At 51.6% G+C, this 19,395-nt stretch overlaps 1 protein-coding gene across 8 annotated transcripts in view; it reads left to right on the top strand.

The window, feature by feature from the left end:
* The first annotated feature begins 10,682 nt into the window (after nucleotides 1–10,682).
* Nucleotides 10,683–19,395, top strand: part of CHD6 (chromodomain helicase DNA binding protein 6) — a 98,958-nt gene continuing 90,245 nt past the window's right edge. For all 8 annotated transcript variants that reach the window (XM_039699498.1, XM_039699503.1, XM_039699504.1 and 5 more), the window contains exon 1: nucleotides 10,683–10,916. The gene's annotated coding sequence lies outside the window, so the exon portion shown is untranslated. The remainder of the gene's footprint in view (nucleotides 10,917–19,395) is intronic.

Genomic DNA, 19,395 nt, shown 5'->3' on the forward strand with positions numbered 1-19,395 from the left:
GTTGATGACAAAGCACAAAGCTCCAGGAGAGGGTTCACACCCTTGGGAAGTATGCCTAGAATTTGGATTTACACCAGATATTGACAATGTCCAAGCACAGCCTTCAGCTGGAATAACTCAAACATGGCTTTTCTTGCCTCTGGTGCTCTGCTGCTGACTGAACTCACATGCACATGAACACATGGACCCCTTTCTCACACACCACGGGCTCTGCATCCAGCACAGAGGAGCCTGGGAGTCCCATCCCTCCCACCAGCCCCTTGCCTCGATGCCTGCAGTGCAGACCATTCCCAGCCAGTGGCACCCCTGCCCAAAGCTACCTCCAGCAGCTCTGGGGCTGCTGCATGGAGACGGAGGCTGTTCAGAGCCCAGCTTGGGTACTCACTGCTCCCCCATGCCCTGTTTCCTCCCTGGCCACCCTAGCTCACCCCCTGGCACCTGGGTGGAAGGGGAAGGGGTGCTAGCCTGCCCAGCCCCAGCACCACAGGCTGCCCCAGCACATGGATAAGTATGGAGATGCACACCTGCAGCCTGCAAAAGCCACGGGAGACCTGGGAGGGAGGTAGCATGCCCAGCACAGCCCTTGGGTACAGAGGAGAACAGAGGTCAGCCTACTGCATGCCCACCCTGTTGGAGCACTCCAGAGGGATAAACAAAAGGAGCTGGAAGTCTAAATGTGCAATCATGATTACGATTTAATTGGCATAACAAAGGCTTGGTGGGCTCGGGCTCATGACTGGAATATTAATATAGAAGGATGAAGCTTGCTCTGGGAAGACAGGCAGCGGATTAAGGGGAAATGTATTGTTTTGTATAGGAAGGCTGGATACATTTGGCTTGCAATCCAATGGGAACCTGGATGCTGTCCTGCCAAGCTGAGGGGCTTTCCATGAGCAATTGCCAGGCTCACCCAAAACCTGGGACATCAGGATGAGGGAGAGTGTCCCTATCCAAGCAGCTGGTGTGATACCAGAACAGCAGGGACAGACTGTCCAGAAAACACTCCCAAGGCTTTAAAACGGATTTTTTTTTTCTTTGAGAAAAGGCCAGTAGAAGAGAAAGGCTATGACTTTGCTTCTAACCTTAGGGCGTGGATGTGGATTGTGGGGGGAAATCAGTGGGATGAATGCCATCCAGACATGAAAGAATTCCTTGTCTGGCAGAGGGGAAAGGGCTAGAGCTTGGGACTGGGAACAGGAACCTCTGGGGTGTGGGAGCAGGATGCTCGGGGCTTTGTTTAGATATGGTTCAAATAGCTCCACATATGGACAGCCCAAAGCTCTATGAGCCCAGGGCCAAGGTCTAGCCACCCTCATGGGGAAAACCTTGTCCTTAGAGCAATTTCCCAATCCTGCTGGTGCTGCCCTGCCCCTCTCTGCACCTCAGGCATCTCCACCCCTCCAATACTGGCCATGTGTGCTGTTCACAGCTCACTAGCCCAGCTGAAGAGAAGCTGCAGGACACCACAGCAATGGCCACACCAAAGGCCATGTCAGGATGGGGAATGTCTCGTGCTGTTTCCAAACTCCAGAGCAACTGGGAAGCAGACAGGCAGCTTTGAGAGTAAAGGCATCTACTCAGACTGCAAGATCAAGAAGGCCAAAAGGAACAGAGAAAGGATTCAGCAGGCAAGGCAGTTGAGAGCACATGGAGAGGAAAGGGACAAGAAAAGCCAGGGCTAATGCTCTGGGGTGGAAAGGGGAATGATGGATACTGTGGTGCCAAGAGCACACAAAGTCCAAGTGCTTTAGCCTGAACCAGCCAGGGTGTGCAGTCAGCACCAGTGAGAGGCAACAATCCTGCCAGGAGCAGGGCTGGGGAGCCTGGAGAGACAGAGCAGCGCAGGCAGGCCAGGTCTGGCAGCCCTGTGTGGATAGAGGCACAGAGACAGCAGGAAAGCTGGGAGCAGGAGGGCAAAACTGGGGAGCTGGGACAGCAGAAGGGTGTGTGACTTTTTAAAAAGAGGAGAAACCTGGGTGCTCATTGCTGCTTTGGACTTCTGGGAAACACAAGGATAAGCAGCAAAGCAGCCTGGAACCCTGCAGGCAGGCACACTGGGGAGCAATTGCCAACTCCAGCTTCTCAGGGCAAATTGTGGCAAACATGGTCTGGTTCTCTCCTCTGACTGAAAACACAAAACACAGTGTGTATGCTTGATGTTCAAAAGACTTTGACACAGGTCCACAAAATCATCTCAGCAGCAAGCAGCAGATCATATCCAGCCTAACCCTGGTGTGAAATGAGTGCTGGTCCCAGCTCAGTCTCCAGGCTGTGGCTGTCAGCAGGTGAGATCATGAGATAGATACACAACTGCAGGCACAGTAGGAAGATAGGAAGTGTGGAGATTATGTTGGAAGGCAGATTCCTAACCCCAAACTCTCCCTACACACCACCTCACTGAGAAATTAGATAAACAAGCTTGGGGAGCAGGACACCATGGAGCACAGTTCCATACCAGCACATCCCAGCAGCAGCACAGCCAGCACATTGTATAAACAAAGAAATTACTCACTTGCAAGAAGCAATTTTTGGGGGAGGGACTGATATGCTAATTAATTACTGCAGAGCAGGGGGCTAACAGCAAAAAAAAGGGCAAGCACAATGCTGGGATGTGTAAGTGTGAAAGGGCTGCAGGGTTGCTCGAGGCAGCTCTGCCCTTCTCCACAGCATCTGGGAGCAGTGGCTGGAGAAGACAGCTATGTGTGGACATTGCCCTTTGGGCTGGTTGGAGAGGATCCAGATAAGGATGTCAGAGACCTGGAAAACATGACTGCAAAAAAACACAGCAAATGTGGAACTGTTTAATTGGTAGGAGGGAGTGAAGGGGGCTGCAGCAGCAGTCTGCTGGAATGTAAGTGATTCCTGCAACAAGGAATCTGCCCATGCCAGACAACACAAATAGAATCAGGCTCAGATTATGACAGGGAAAATCAAGATAGGCAGTGGGAATAATCTTCCCAGTCATAAGAAGGAGGGGCTGGAGACTCCATTGCTGAGGTTTCTGAGAGAGCTGGGTCCACAACAGCATGGTATTACCTGGTATTAGCATTAGCTGATCCCAAAGGCTCCCTTGTTTACAGAATTTAACCATTTCTGGGTACAAACATGTGGAAAGCACTTACAGCAGGAGGCTGGCTGTCCTTATGGCCTGTGAAGAAGCAAAGGTAGAACTGGACAAGAGACCTAAATGGTTAAATGGGTCTGTATGGGCCATGGGAGCATAGTCACCATCCCACAGAGCCACAGAGGTTGGTGCTGGGGACATCAAACCAGCTTCCCCCAGGAACTGACAGACAGAGAAGCCATAGGAATGAAATGTTGTGGTAAAACAAAGCAGATGAAGCTCATGAAGGCAGCAGAACTCCTGCCATACTGGGTGCTCAATGTGAGCCTGGGGAAAGAGGGGCCTGGTGAGAAAACCTATCTGGAAACAAAATCAATTGGGGACAGTGAGAGGAAAATGTGCCAGGTGAGAAAGAGTGTTTATAGAGACAAGGGCTGTGTAATTTGAATTTGTGAAATAATTTCTGTTGTCTCAGTCCAGGGGCGGTGATGGCTGATGCCTCTGCTTTAGTTGCACACACTGGATGAGCAGAGCTCATGCAGAGATGAGCAATAGATGGTCAGGGACCTGGCTAATGAAAAGCAGCATGTTAATCACCCTTCACTCTCACTAACTGGAGGGGTGCTCAGACCACCTCTGAGCTGGCAGCTCCGAAGTCATAATGGCCACAAAACTCAAACAAAAAATTAAATCCAGGGGATGTCACTGGGAAACTGCTGGTGATGGATCTTCCTCCACCCAGCTAAAGCTGCTGTGCACAAGGTGCCCCTGGGATTAGGTCTGACCAGATGAAGATGATAACTTTTGCCACCACAGCTGACCTTGGTAGCACCACGTGGGGTCCACAGGGCTGGTACAGCACAGGGCAGGAGGATGCAGAACACCACAGCTGCCTGCTCAGCCCTCTTCCTCTGTCCAGGACTGCAGCTGCAGAAGAGCAGCAGTAAAAGAAGATTAGGTATAAATTCTTCATAGATTTAAAGTTTTATGTGTAATTTTTGCTCCATACTTGCCTGCAGGATAAAGTGGGCTGTGATATTATGTTCTGGGGACAGCCTTGCAGCACTGTCTCCCCTGGCAGGGGTCCTGTGGGGAAGGAGTCCTCTCTGTGAGAGCCATCACAATCTTACACCCATGCCGTGAGCAGGATGCAGTGTTGGACAGACCCCAGGTTTACAGCACTGACAAAGCACAGAGCTTACATAGGGACAGGGTGAGCGACAGCCCTGTGCACAGCACCCCACCTTCCCTGACATCAATTATCTGCAGCAGCAAAACCCAGGAGACCATTTAATAATCCCAAATAATCCCACAGGATAATAAACAACAATGATCAGATAATTTACCTGATAGAAGCTCTTGAGGACAAGGGAATTTCCTCAAATAACCACATCCACAGAAACCTCTGTCCTTGAATGAGGAGTTTCCAGCTGCAGCCTACCTTGCCAACTCCCTAGACCAAGGCCAAGGTAACACCGGGGTCTCGTGCACAGGCTGGAGATTGACTGCTTCTGCCACAGCTGGGCAGCAGGAACACAGGCAGGATAACCCCACAGGCAACAAGCAAAACTGGGGCCAAGAGGCCTCTGGGCTGGAGGACCTCCAATCCTATGCACAGTTTGGTCACCCCTTCACCTGCCCATGGAGGAGCCTTCCAGTTCCTCACTGTTGGCTCCACTGAAGGGCACTTGACACATGAAAGTTTTCACAAACATCAAGCCATGATGACCCCTAGAGCTGGGGAGTCCTGTGGTGCCCCAAATGTGTCCAAGCATCTCACCTGGGTTTGGAGTGCTTTTCAGATCTCACACTGGACCTCACTCTGCCCTAATTCACTCTGCCACACCAGTCTGGAACATGTTGTATTCTGTCTTGATGGCATGGTTAATTACTCATGGCTGCTCACAGCTTCACAGCAGCTTTAAAACCTGATCCCTCCCCTCCAGCTGCCTGCAGGCTCTGTGTTTCACAGGGGCATAGGTGTGCTCCAACAGCAGAGAAGGGAAGGAGAGGTGCTGCAGCATCAGAGGAACTCCCTCTCCTTCCTGCTGTGTTGGATCTGACTGGAACTGTGGCTGAAGCTGGTGGAAAAGGGCAGCAAGAGCAGTTCTATCCTCTAGTTTGCATCACCACAGGCATTTGGCTGTTGAGCTCTGTTTCTTACCTGCTTTGCAGTGTGGCAGGGTTTGGGCTGGCACCCAGCCAGACCTGGTGGCTGGACCTACATGTCCCCCTTGACTAGGCAGCTGGGGGTCACTGCCCACTGTCAAGTGGTCCCAAGCAAATCCTCCCAAAAGCCCTTTGTAAATATAACTGATGCTTTCACTGCTGGTGTGACTACAGCCTCCATCTCCATTTCCTGGCTCCCATCTCTGAAATGGCCCTGACTCCTCCACTGCTGACGTGGACCTATGACAACAGCCAAGGGGCCTGTGCAGAGGGAGGGCAAGCAGCACAAGCAGCAGGGGTGCATCTCTTCCTGGGATGCAGCAGCATGAGCAACGAGGGCTGGTAAATGTTCGTGAAGCCTGTCTGCAGAGCCATGGCCAAGCCTTGCTGGGTGCTGGGTCACAAGTAGTTCTCCCTGTGTCTGACACTGGGCCATGGGCCCATGGATGCCCAGCTTTAGAAAACATCCCCTTCAAAGGTGTGAGATGGTTGATGCAGGCAGGGGTGGGTTTAGCCAAAGCATTTTCCAAAGGAATTGACCTTCACTTCTAGCAGAGCAAATCTTTCCCAAATCAAATGACTTCTGTGATACTCCTAAATCACCTTCACGGGGCTTGTTTGAGCAGGGAGCCAGATACATTGGGTTTTGCTCTAAAGGACATGATTTTATGTGACCACTGGTAATTACTCCTCATGCCCCTGTTTGAACCCCAGGCCAGAGACCATGTGCATCTCCAGACCCCGAAATGGTTCTGCACTGTCTGGTTCCCAGACACAGGACTCTTGTACTGGGGTATGTGCACAAAGCCCCTGGCCCACATGGAGGTAGCAGACAAGCAGAGGCTGAGCAGCCCAACAGCCCTGTCACACACAAACTCCAGTCTGCAGTGACAGATTGGAACTTGCTTATTGTGCCTGTGCTGTGTATGGGGAGAGTATGCTCAAGGACGCTTGAGCTGACCTGACTGCCAGCTGCAGCATGCTGGGGCTGGCTGTGACCCCATGCTCTGATGACCCCAGCACAATAACTCCAGTCATTTTGCCCATGTTTTTATCAGCATAAGCAATCTCTACTGAAATCTGAATCTAGAGAAGAAGCACACAGTAAAACCAGCACTGTGTGCTGGTGTACATCTTAACATATCTTATTTATGGTCCATTCAGAAACTATTGTGTGTGTCCACTGTAAAGTCTGCAGGACAGCTTCTGGACAAATGTACCCTTCTGCCTCGCTTACAAATGAATCATCAAAGATGGATGGGAGAACTGGAGCTCCTGGTCCTTAGTTCCTTCTGACCTTCATTTGGAAAACCAGGATGGAGACAGAGCACCTTGGTGGCAATGAGAGCCAAGATTCCCCTCCAGCCTGGACCTGGTGCTGTGTGGCCATTCATTGGCATGGGAAGATGCCCAGTAGAAAGGAGATGAGGGATCCTTATGCTGGGACAAACGTCACAGCCTGGCAAGACTACTCTTTATGTAAAAGCTCCACAGCTCCAACAATGCAACCGGCTTGTAAGGAGACCAGTGGAGACACACCAGCCTCCCCAGAACTGGACAAGAGAAGGATGCTCTGAAATGTGCAAACATATGGAAGGCCCAACAAGCCAGGGGTTCCTACATCAGCAGCTGAGACAAATTTACTGAGTTGGAAAGAACCCTGCATCCCTCTACCACAAGGTGCCTATGGCTAACAGCAGTTAGCTGCTTGTCTCTTCAGCCAGCTTCCAAAACCTGCCCTGATCCCAGGTGAGAGCTGCTACCACAGAGAAACCTTTGTCCCCCTGGGTTTGTGTCACAGGGTGGGAGATCAGTCAGAGGGGACACCTCTCATTCTGCCTGCCCTTGTAGAAACCCAGCCTGCCCTGCACGCATATCTGGAGCATCCCTCTCTGTAAGGGAATGAGACTAGCTTGGAAACACTTGGCATTTCTTCAGCCTTGAGGGACTCTGTCTTTCTGCTGCCAAAGCTGTCCCTGCAGCTGCCAGGGCATGTCCCTGTGGTGGCATGCCCAGCACTCTGCTTGTGGATGCCTGAGGATTGCCCAGACCTGCGTGTGCCAGCTGGGCACATGCACCTGCCTGGCCAAAGTGCTGCAGCCCCGAGGTTTGCCCGGGCAATCCATACTGCTGCTGCATCTTAAGCAGGGATTGGAAGTCTCTGGGGCTCCTGGCCAGGACACAGTGCCTTTGGCACTGTCTGCAGGCACGGCACAGAGCTGCAGTGCCTCTCAACCCAGCGCTCCTGGGGGAGGCTGCACCTTCTGCTGCAAAATACGAGCTTGAAAAAGTCAGTGACATTTGTGAGTGGCATGTGACGTTTGAGGTCCCCTGCCCCTGGTGGCAGCTCATCTCTTGCTGTTCCTCACAGAGCTGCACTCAGGGGCTGCCAGAGCAAAGTCACTGCACCAGTGACACAGGGAACATGATACAAGTCACAGCCACCCAACTGGGTATGGCTGACGCTGTGAGCAACCACCTTTGTTTGCATTTTACTTTTCCTGATTCCAGGTAACATTTGTTTCAAGGGAAGTACATAACAGTAATGAGTTTCTCTTTCAGGGTGGGGAACACCTGTAAATCAGGGCCACAGTGGATGCTTGTGCATGTGGTGGGCAGTAGCATCCACACAGCACATTGCAGGTAAGGATGCATGCTGGTGCAGGGCTGGCTGAGCTCCCTGAAAGGAGGCAGGTTCCATCTGGGCAGTGAGGTATGGAAGTATCCTGAGCCCAGTGGAGTTTTCCCAGGTAAGACTGCCACAATCATCCCTACTTGTAAATGATAAAATGTCAGATTATTATTATTATTATCATCATCATCATCATCATCATCACTACTACTATTACTACTACTATTATTATTTCTTCAAATCAGAAGAGAATTATCCCAAAGACTGTCTACAGTGATGGGTGCTGGCAGCAATGTTGTGTTCCAGGTAATATCTGACCCCAGCTCTGCTCAGCTGCACTCACAGAAGTTACAACCTGAGCCCAGGGGGATTTGGAAACAGCAAAACTCAGGATTTAATCTTGTTTTCCAGAAAGGCTGAGGGAGGCTCTTGTGCTGGCATCAAGGGATGCTGAGGTCACTCAAAACCAAAGCTCATGCTGGTCTTGTGAGGGGATCAGGTGGGAAAGGCCACACATTGGGCACACTCCTTAGTCCTGTGTGGGGGTTGCAAGCACAATGAATTACTGACTCTGGAAGAGTTCTCTAAATCACCTTGTCTAAAACACAGCAATCCCACTCTGTAAATAATAAACAGACATGGCCTGGATTAAGACTGAACTGGCAGATGAGTTTCTGTTATAAAATCATACATTCTTTTTTTTTTTTTTTGTCCAGTGTTGGAACCCACAAAATTGAGAAGCCGAGACAGACAGCAGTGATGGACAACCAAGGTGGGGACAGCGGGCCTTTGAATACAGCTGGAGAAGCTGGGCTGCTTTTTCCTGGTGAAGAGGTAGCAGGACCTGACCCAACATCAGTCTACTAGTACTGATAAAGCAATTTCAAAGATGATGGACTCCAAACCTTCTTGGCAGTGCCTGGTGGAGCAGTAACGACAAAGTTCTGAAAGCTTAAGGTGGAATATTGGGATGGTGTAGCCTTGTCAGAGGTCACTGGACGTGTGGGGGGATGTCTGGGCCATGGAAGGTGCTGTGGCTCAGGGAGGCAGAGCTGATCTCATCTTGTGCTGATCATCAATGTGGTGCTGGGAAGGGACCTCTTGCATAACCTCCTGTGGTCCCGTTCCATCAAAACTTTTGCAATTCTGTAAGAAAGGTGCTACAATGTCTTTCCAAATGATATTTGCCATGTGAATCTGGCAAGGGAACTTGTTTGTGCCTTGCTTCATTGGTCCCTAACCTCTAGCCAGCCCATTTTACTTGTACAGCAATGAGCCACACCTTTTGAGACCAACTGAGCAAAAAGTGGTTGATCAGCGAATAAGGTGTTTGGTTCCCTGGTCATAAAGTGCTAATTAATTCTGTGTTAACAGGCATGCTTCACTCTGAGGTTGAAGTGCTGCTTTGGAGATAGAGAGAAGATACAGCACGGGATGATGCTGATTGCCAAAGGTTGCCTGGTGCAGGATGAACACATCAGGTATAGGCAAGGCTGGCGGCTGGAGAGGGAGCAGGCAGGACCAGGGAAAGGAAAAGGCACTGGAGAGGAATACTTCACATGTGCTGGCCCTCTATAAGCAGAAAGAATTTGAACATGTGAGATCTCAGGAGACTCCACCAGTGCCATCCATGGGCAAGGAGTCAGACTGAGGGAGGAAAAAGGATGGATGGTGGAGATGTGGGTTGAAGCAATCAAGAAACAATAAAGGGGAATGCCATGGAAAAGGAAGACCTGCTTCACTGGGAGAGCACAGTATGCTGGTCTGTGCGGAGGACTTGGAGGAGCCCAGGAATGGAGTGGGTGTAGCTTTGTGATGGAGCCATGTCCCTTGGCTGTGTTTAATGTACAGTGTGCAGTGACAGGGACATGCAGGGGACACCAGCACTGCCCACAGTGTTGCCCAGCGGATCTCCATGACCAGTGGAAGAGCTCTACAGCTCCGGGGAGAGCACCCGGGGAAAGCCAGGAGGCAAGAAGAGAACATGCAAGTCAGATGGCACAAGACATCAGTGCCAGCTGGTGCTGAACAGTCCAGGATTTCAGCACAGGGCTGTGCCAGCTTCCCAAGGGGCCTGGCAAGCAGTATGGCTGCATGAGGACTCCCTTGTACTCAGTTCATCAGTCTGAGTCTCAGCAGAGCTAATTATCTTCAGCAGCATTGCTTTTGGTGCCACAGCACCTCTGCATCGCAGGGACGATGGAGTCAGCCCTGCTCTTCTTCCCCAGCTTTCCCACCTTCCCAGACAGAACAGCAGGCACGGCACTGCAGGCCACCAAAGCAAGAGTGCTGCTGGTCCAGCTGCAGGGTGCTGAGGTGGAGGGACTGTGGCTACTGTGCAAAGCCCTCAACACTGTGACCAGGAACAGGCATCCTAAGGAAGTCTGGCTGTGAGGAATTCCAATGGAAAACCCACCTCGGCGGGCTTGGCTCACCATTAACTGGTGCTGGACCCCAGCCTTGCCAGTTGCTCCACGCCAAGTTTCTCCTTGGAGAGTTGGGTCACGCAGCCCAAGCCCTGAGCCTGCTCCCAGCCCATCTCTCGGAGCACCCCTCTGGGGAGCGGCATTCCCTCCTTCCGGGCCTGCGGCCTCTGAGGCCGCTCCCGCGCTACTCCTCCGTGCGGGGCCGCCCGCGGGCGCCTTCGCACCTCGAGGATTCCGGCGGGCCTGGGCGGCGGCGCCGGCAGGGAGCGCGGCGCGGGGCCGGGCCGTTCACATCCGGGCACCGCTCGGCGGGCGCGGACGTGGAGCGGGCGGGCGGGGCGGCGGCGCGTGGGGGCGGCGGCGCGGCCAATCAGCGCCGCCCTCTCTTCGGTGCAAACAGGAGCACAATGGAGCGAGCGGCGGGCGCGCTGCAGCCAAGCTTGGCGCGAGCGCCGCGCGGCTGACGGGCCGGCCCGCCAATGGGCGGCGGCGCGCGGCTCCGGGCAGCCAATGGGCGCGCTGCGGGGGCGGGCCCGAGCGAGGTTAGGGTGTCCTTGCTGGGTGCTGGGCTAAACTTCACCAAATAAAAGCTGTTTGTGTTGGGGCGGCTGCGGAGCCATTTTGGGTAAGTTCTGCCTCGAACTTTGGGTTCGCCCGCCTGGCGGGGCCGGCGCGGCGGTGGGGCTGCGCTAGGGCGGCGCTATGAATGAACGCGGCGGCGGTGGCGCGGGCCGCGGGGCGGGCGGGGGCCGGGCGCGCCCCCGGCAGCGGCGGCGGGTCCCGGGGAGTGCGGGGCCGGGAGCGGAGGCGGGGCGGGCTCCCCACGGTGCTGCGCCGAAGCTCCTCCCGGCCGGGGAGGGGGCAGCGGATCCCCCCCCGAGCGCGGGGCACCGGAGCCCACCCGCCGGGCACAGTTCCCCTCTGGCATCCCGGCTGCGGTGCTCAAGAATATCAATAATTAAGTCTTTAAACTTGGCGGTCGGGGGGAAGCGGGTCCCTTTGCGCGCTGGAGGGCCCGGGGTGCGGGCCGCCCGCTGCCCGGCTCCGCCGAGCCGGGGTGCGGGGGGGATGCGGTGGAAGGGCCGCTCCCACCGCGCTGGGCCACGGGCCCGTCCCTGTCAGCGCCGTTCCGTCCCGCTGCGCGCGGAGCGGACGCGGATCAGTTGTGACATCGCAGCCATGTCACAGCCGAGGCATCGCGGTCACGGCGGAGCCGCGTCTCGCCGCAGTCAGCGCCCGCTGCGTGCCGGTGGCCGCGCCGCGGGGTTCCCCTGTGCTCGCCAGTGGCTCCACTGGTGATGGAGGTGGATTTTAGCCTTGATCAATGAGGTTTGTAGGGTGAAGGCTGTGAGAGACACGCACACAAATACGGGAGGAGGAAGCAAAATCGTCAGCTCGGGTTGCTGCTGCGAGCGCGCACCCGCCCGAGAGTGGGTCTCCCTCTGGTTATCAATTTGCCTGCTGACAACTACACTGAACTCGCAATGAAGTCGGGGACCGCGGGTCCAGGCCGGCTGCCTCAGCACATGCAGAGCTGCTTCTGCCTGGTCTGCTGCTGGCCTTTGATATGGTAGAGTATTTTGGTAATTTTGCTATGAAAAATGCTTGCTTTGTTTTTTCAGGGAGTCGGGATGCTTCTAGCCAAAAGCCCAGTCTTTTTTCTTGTTTACGTCCTGCTCAGGGAATGCAGCAAATGTTGTTGGTGTTGGAGAATGAGGGGAGACAGATGGAGATGGTTGGCTGTGCTTGTGTAGTGTCCGATGAGACTGGGTAGAAGCCTCCAGCACCCCTCAGCTGGCACTGCCTTCCCTGGCGTGGGGCTCCTGGGGGGCAGAAAGATGCTGTTGTCTTGTTAGATGTTTATTCCTGACCCCTTCATTTGCAGAGTATCTCCTTAAATGCTGTGGAGTCAGTTGGATTAGAGTGTTGCTGGAGGAGGGGAAACACTGAGTTCTCAGAGTGTTTTCTCTGCTGTGAAGTATTGCTGTTGCTTTTGGGCCCTGTTCAGGTGGTGGTATGGGAAGGGGTGCCGTCTTGCCTCTCTTTGTCTTTTGTTTACCTCCTTCATGCAGGAACTGTGCTGTGCTCCTTTGCAGAGGAATTGTAGTTTTGGTCAAACTGTTGAAGTATGAAGCAATAAAGTAATCTTCCTGGAGTAAATAGGTTGTTTCTCTTCCAAGGCTTTTGGCCTTGAGCTGGGTTGGTTTTGGTTTAGGGCTGCTTCAGAAACACTGAGCTCTCAGAGAGTGTTTTCTCTGCTGTGAAGTATTGCTGTTGCTTTTGGGCCCTGTTCAGGTGGTGGTATGGGAAGGGGTGCCGTCTTGCCTCTCTTTGTCTCTTGTTTACCTCCTTCATGCAGGAACTGTGCTGTGCTCCTTTGCAGAGGAATTGTAGTTTTGGTCAAACTGTTGAAGTATGAAGCAATAAAGTAATCTTCCTGGAGTAAATAGGTTGTTTCTCTTCCAAGGCTTTTGGCCTTGAGCTGGGTTGGTTTTGGTTTAGGGCTGCTTCTGGGTTCCTTTCCTGAAAATTGCTTCCTTTTCCACTACAAAGTAGAAATTTGGTTTTGGGAATGCTAATTCAGCCTGTGTCTTTGTATTGGTACAGCTGCCTGCTCTTGCAGGTCCTTCAGGGGTGCTGCACTGCCCTCACTGCAGAGATGGGCAGCATGACAGCAGTGGGGTGAAGCTTATTGAATGTTGCCCCTCAAGTGCTTCAAGCTGAAAAATACAGTAACTAGGAGAGCTGGATTCTGTCAAAATTTATGTGCGTGCCTTGTGCAGCAGAGTTGAAGTACATGTTTTTATTCTTCAAACAAAAGCTGAAGTCAAGGAGAGGACTTAGAGAATGAGTGATCTTGGTTTGTTTGCACTTCGATGAAGTTTGAAGCCCACCCCGCAGGCGTGGCTGTTTATTCCTGGCTGTTCCTTTATTTTCATTCTTCCCAGCAGAAACACAGGCTGCCCTGTCCCTGAGGAGGCAGTTGCAGCCCCTTGCTGCAGGCCACTGTGGGTACCCTGTGTGAATCTGACACTAAGGCAGCTCTTGCAGTCTTTATCCTTGTGAATAATGCACACCTCTAATGGTAGGTGCTGTCAGGCCTTGTTACTGTGTTCTGACTGCTGCTGTCTAGTTTAGTAGTATATGCCTTTTTAATGGCTTGAGTTTGCCTCTTCGTCTGTTGTCCTGCATGGTGGCCTTAGGGACCATGCTGCTTGTCTTTGAGCAGCTGGCCCTAAGTGTTCCAGTGTTAGACCCAGGGGTCAGTACTGTGGGTCTTTTTGGGGTCTGTTGATTTCTAGTGGCTTGGTGAATGAGGCTCTCAGAAGAGTGTCTAGTTTTCCTGATTGCTTTTTATTGCATTTCTTCAGCTGCAATTAAATCTCTACCCCCCCTCTCCACCTCAAAAGTGTAATCACAATAATTTTTAAGATCTAGTCTTCCTTGAGTGATCTTTAATATTTCATCAAGAGTTTCTCCAAACACATACATTTCTACAGGTGGATAATATAAAGAATTTCACTGTAGTGGTTTGTATTATTTCAAGAGGGCTTTGTACAAGCACGTGAACTTGTTTTTTGTTAGCCGAGTGACTTTGTGAGACTTGTTTTTTGAGAGGCTGCCAGAGTGGGCCTTTGTGTTTTGCTGTAGTGTCCTGCCCTGTCTGGGCTTTGCACAGATAAGAGCTGATCCCGTCCTCATCAGTGTGCAGGAGAAGCTTGCCCTCACTAAGGGGGAAGAACTGATCAGCCTGGTGCTGAGAGTGGCGCTTGGTGCGGGAAGGCAGACTCCTGCAAGCAGGCGTGGTGGGGAGGCTGCTCTGAGGGGGTCTTAAAGACACGTTGTCAAGCTCAGTGGTTGGATGTCTCACTGGGCCTTGGGCCGCTTGAGAGGGCTTTTATCATTGCTCCTGCAAGTAGCAGTGAATACATTTCTCCTCGCTTATGCCCGCTTTCCTGCTTGGGACAGTGGAGTTAGCCTCTGGTGTTGGTGGTCCTCCCTGGTCTGTGAAAGCAGAGGCAGAGTGGTTGTTGGAGGCCAACAAGCACTGTCAAGGGGAGAGAAGATGGTCAGGATGAAGGGCCTGTGTGCAGTGGGGCAACAATGTTTGCTATGGCAGAGTGTTCATGACATGCAGGGTTTGTGTGATGGGTTCTCACCACCCTAAAACCCCATGAAAACAGAATTACCCTTGACTATGGGAGAGATGTCAGTGCCTGTGTTGCCAAGTGTGGTGGGACCAAAATCCTCTAAGTAAGTGCTGTGCCCTGCACACCACCTACTACGAGTGCCACACTGGGCAATGCCTGTCCCAGCCTCCAGTGATCATCCAGCCCCAGCCCCTGGTGAAATAACAGAGCTGGGGAAAGCTGACCAATCCAGCGGCAAAAAGGGAAAAATGTGGTTCTCTGGTGTCAGCTTGTGACATGAGGAGACTCTGATTTTGTTCGTAATATCTCAGGCTGGTGTAATATGTTTTCCATGTGATAGGACAATGCCTTCAACTTTCCCTTATATGGAAAAATCTGGGATGCAGCCTAGCAATCCACCAATATGTGGCTAATAATTTTAAGTATTGTTATGTTGGTTGTGTCCAGTCAGACTAAGAATTAGAGTATACCTGAGACCCTCTGGCTGGGCTTTAATATTAAAGACCAGTTCCTGGCAGATGTCTGGGGAAAGGTTATGACTGTGCTCTAGGGAATGCCTGAGCACAACTGGCTGTTTTGGAAGTCAGCTAAAAGCTTGGAGAGTTTGTGCCTGAGTGTAGAGCTCCTGCTCTGTGCTGCCCTTGGGCCCAGTGCTTAGAGAAGTGCTGGGTTGTGTTAGCATCAGTTGGGGGGGTCACTCACAAAGCTTTTGACACATCCTTTGTGTGAGGACCTTCTCTCTGTGGAGGAAATACTGCCTTGAGGTGAAGGGGTGCATGCTGTTTCCGTACTGCAGCCTGTTGTCTCCAAGGTGTTCTCAGCCTGTAGTGAGTATAAATCTTGCTCCAACAGGAGCAAAACAGTCTTTCAATCCAGAAAAGAAAATGAGAAGCATGGGAACCAAGTCCCAGTCCCTCTTAGCTTTTCATGTGGGCACTGAAATGTGCAGAGGTGTGTTGAGTATGGTTCAGGGAGTGCGGGTGTTACTGTGAGGGTGAGATGTTGGCTTGGCCATGGGGTGGCCATCATATTTTCCAGCCCTGGTTTCCCCTTGAGGGATGCTGCTTCATGAGATTATGAATGTCTGCCCTCTGAGGTACAGCATACCTTCTGCAGTCTCACTTTTTCCAAAACTTTATGCTGGTTGTTTTGGGGTGGTTTGTTTTACTGTGGTGTTTGGGAATTTTTTGGTTTGTGTTTTTCCTGGCCAGATTAAGTTTAGATCTCTTCTGAAGCCTTTGGGCACTTGTCTGGTTCTCTCTGCCATTTGGCTCAGTTGTGAAGGGAAGTCTGGGATGAAATGCAGGTAATTCATTGTTTCCTTTTGGTATGACTGTGCTGAAAGCAGAGAAAAGTTATGCTTGGCAGTGTCAATTTTCAGAGTATTTTCTAAATGTTTCTATAAAAGTGGGGGATCTGTGGAGCCCTGCTTTGCATTAGAGTAGGAGACTGTATCAGAGGTCAGGATGGTATTACTCTGGGCACCTGATCTGGCTGCATGTCCTGTTAATGTGCCTGTTGTTGCAAGGGAGGAGCAGGTGGGCAGTGGATGGGCAAGGTTGTTTAATTCACTGTCTAATGTGGTTCTGAATTACGTGTTTGAATTACAGCCTGGGAGCTCTGGCACAGGAAAATAGGTGAGAAGGGCAATGGGCATGTGTGGGGGACCCCAGCCAAAAGCCTGGTGCGGAAGGCTGGGGGAAGCTGTGTCCCTGTGGCTGTCAGTGGACCCGTGTGAGGAAAGAACTTATTGCCTTTGGTGTTAAAACTCCCTGGGAAGTAAGACCCCCATCTCTTCTTCCAGGAGATACCTCATTTCCATTTCTTTGAAAGCAGAAGCAGGACTTTAACTAATTGAGGAACTTTAGGTATCAGGCCCTCCCTGTTAGCAACCACTGCTGGGAGTTGTGCTCCCTCTCTATTGCACTGGAAATAGGTATTTGTTTTGTGGACGTAGTTTCATTTTGCACTTCAACTTAGACAGTATGGCTGCCATGGAAAGTGAGTTCCAACACTTACAATTAGCTACGTGCACGAATGAGGGTGCTGCAAAGGGGAGTTCCACTTCTTTGATGTATAAGTAAGTGAAATATTGGTTCTTTAAGAAACATTAATGCCTTGTTATATATATGCATTGAGGCAGAATTAAAATTAGTCCTAGATACAAGAATAAACATTAGTGCTTTGCTATAGATGTGCTGTGAAAGCTGCTATTTTTATGTGAGCCACTGCCTTGAGTTCTCTGGGTCTTATGCACAGAGCACTTTTAACCCTCAGTCTTTCATCTGCTTTGGTTGAACTTAGAATATACTTTAGATAAAATGAAGTTTAAGTGTTCGATGTCTGTTAATTGAGGATCCAAAAAGAGCCATTTTTGATTACTTAATTAAATGCCTGGCTCATTCTTGCTGTGCACTGTGCTTGCTCAGCCTCGGAAGGAGTGCAGTGGGGTGTGCGATGCACAGCCCATCGCTCCTATTTGTATGCTTCTCTGCTTGTTGCTTTAGGGCAAGCAAAGCCCTGTTTCTCAGTGATCTTTCTCAGTCCCTGCAGGGTGCCCCTCACCAGAGTATCTGAGCCTTTCCCAGCATGCACTTTGGTGCATACATAAAAGCAGGTTTCTCTCCTCCACCGCAGACAGCAGAGACTGTGCTCTGTTTGCAGTGCAGTGATGTTGCGGGGAGGCTGGCTGAAGCAGGCTTGTGCTTTCTGTGAAGGTGCTGAGATTTGCAATTGCAGATTTGTGGGCCAGTCACAGTGACTTCTCCACCTCCTTGCTCTGGAAGGTGAGAGTTTCTATCAGAGAATAAAATTGCTGGTTTGGAGTTAGGTCAGTCCCACACTGTGCTTTGAGTGTGAGAACCAGGGTCCTGAATCCCAAAGGCAAAGGAAGGAGTGTGTCACTATGGGCACAGGCTGCTTGAGGCTTTGGTAGTTGTAATTTCAATTCAGGTGAATTGAGGTGTGACTCTGCAGGTTGTAGGACCTATGTGTTTGAATAGGTACAGCTGTACCCCCATCTGACAGGGCATGCTGTGTGTGGAAATGTGGTTATCTGCAGATACTGCTCTCCAGTTTCTAGACAGGCTCTCCATTGCGTGCTCTGCTGAGTGGAGCAGGGCATTAGGGCTGAGGACAACATTCTTAAACCCTTTCCTGGATCCAGCTCTATTTCCTGCTCTTTCTCTCCCCCTTAGCTGGAAGGAGGAGACAGACACAGAGCAGAATGGGTTTCTGGACCTTGTTGCATGGTTGTTCCTCCAGAGATGCCTGCTGAAGGAAGGGCTCAGAATATGAGTGGCTTATCCAAGTACAGAGGGAGAGAAGATATGGAAACCATTGTGGTTTGGACTTTGGACAGGTATGTGCAGGAAGAGTGGGCTAGGACATGGGTCTGTGGGAGCTGTGTTTTCCTGCTCTATCCAGGGTTTGCTGGCTTCCACGTTGCTGCATGTCAGAGGAGACTGATGTCTACAGACCTGCCAGGCAAACAGGGGCAAGAGTTTCTTGGTAGCTTGATGCAACTGATGCCATGTGCTTGCCTGCTGGCTGGCTGACCCTGTGATGATGGTGCTGGTTGGCCAGATGTGTCCAGGGCATCTCCTGTATCTGTGCCCCGAGTGAATGCAGCTTGAGTCCAGGAGAGATCCACAGCAGCTCTGCCTATGTGCTTTTGGAAGAGGCTTGGTGTGCCCTGGGGTTCCAGTTCTGTTTGGAAAAAAGGACATTGCAAAGATGGGACTTAGCAGTCAGTGTTAGTGACAGTGACTAGGCATCCTCTGGCAGGAAGCCTCCTGCCCGTGTGTTCCCTACTCGTGCAGCTGTGGCTCTCCAGCCTGGCAAGGTTGATGCTCTCTTCACTGTTCCCTGAGCTGGTCTCTGACTAAAGGGCTTTATGAGCTGAGGCAAAAAGGGCCTACCTCTCCATATGTGCTTTTGGTAGTGTTTTACTTGCAGTGTGTCTGGGCAGGTCTTTGTGTGTTCACCATTTAAAAGGGCTAGCCAAGTGTATTAAAGCATTGTCTGTAGCTGAGGAATTGGCATCACTGAACCCCAAGCATTTGCACAAGAGGAATTGAAGACTTTCTATTTGGCACTGCTCTCAGCCTCCCATACTTTAGTCTTTCTTGGGATGGTGTAAAAGATGAATGCAAGGAAACAGAGATGATTGAGATGCATGTCTCATTACGGATGGCATCTGAACTCTGGAGACTGTTCTCTCAAAGTACCTTCTCAGGCCTGGACAAGAGCAGATTTTGTCTGTTGCTATTTTGGAATGAGGTTTGCTAGATTTTGTTAGGATGTGCAGGCAGAACAGATGCCATGAGCTCTGGGACCTCCCTACAACATACAAAAACTCTCAGACTGTGGTTATTTAGGATGTTCTCTTTCTGGGTGCTGAGGAACAGCTTGGCTCCCCCAGTACCTGCCCTTGCTGCAGGCAGGGGTCTGCCAGCCAACCTTTCTGTCCTGCCCTGGAGTGGGTGGCCTGGTTTTGCAATGCTGGTGGGACAGGTACAGCCTGCGTGGGTGCAGGAGCTCTTCTCCAACAGGGCAGCGTCAGTCAGGTGGCCTCTGTAAGCTGGTGTTGGAGCTGTCCTGTGCTTGGGGAGTGAGCAGTGTAGCAAAATGTCCTTTTGCTCCTGGAGATTCCTTCTATGCCCCCCAGCCTTCACTGTGTGTGAGAGCACAGACCAAGCTGAGCTTCCTTTATCACCTGTTTTTTGAGCTCCCTAGGACCAGGATGAAGTGCTGCCTGGCCTGAAGAAGAGCTGCTCACTTTTCACACACTGAGATGCACCTTGGGATCAGCCTTCAAGGCCTGTGCTCATAAGCTGTGGTCTGAGATGTGGCCATGGTAGGCAAAGCAAGGCTGGCACTGTACATCCCTTGCCACTCTGCCACCTGTGCTCAGACGAGGCATTTGGCAAAGCAGAGGTGTCCATCCTGTTG

The sequence above is a fragment of the Passer montanus genome, unplaced genomic scaffold, assembly GCF_014805655.1.
Source record: "Passer montanus isolate IOZ18808 unplaced genomic scaffold, ASM1480565v1 scaffold136, whole genome shotgun sequence".
NCBI lineage: Eukaryota > Metazoa > Chordata > Aves > Passeriformes > Passeridae > Passer > Passer montanus.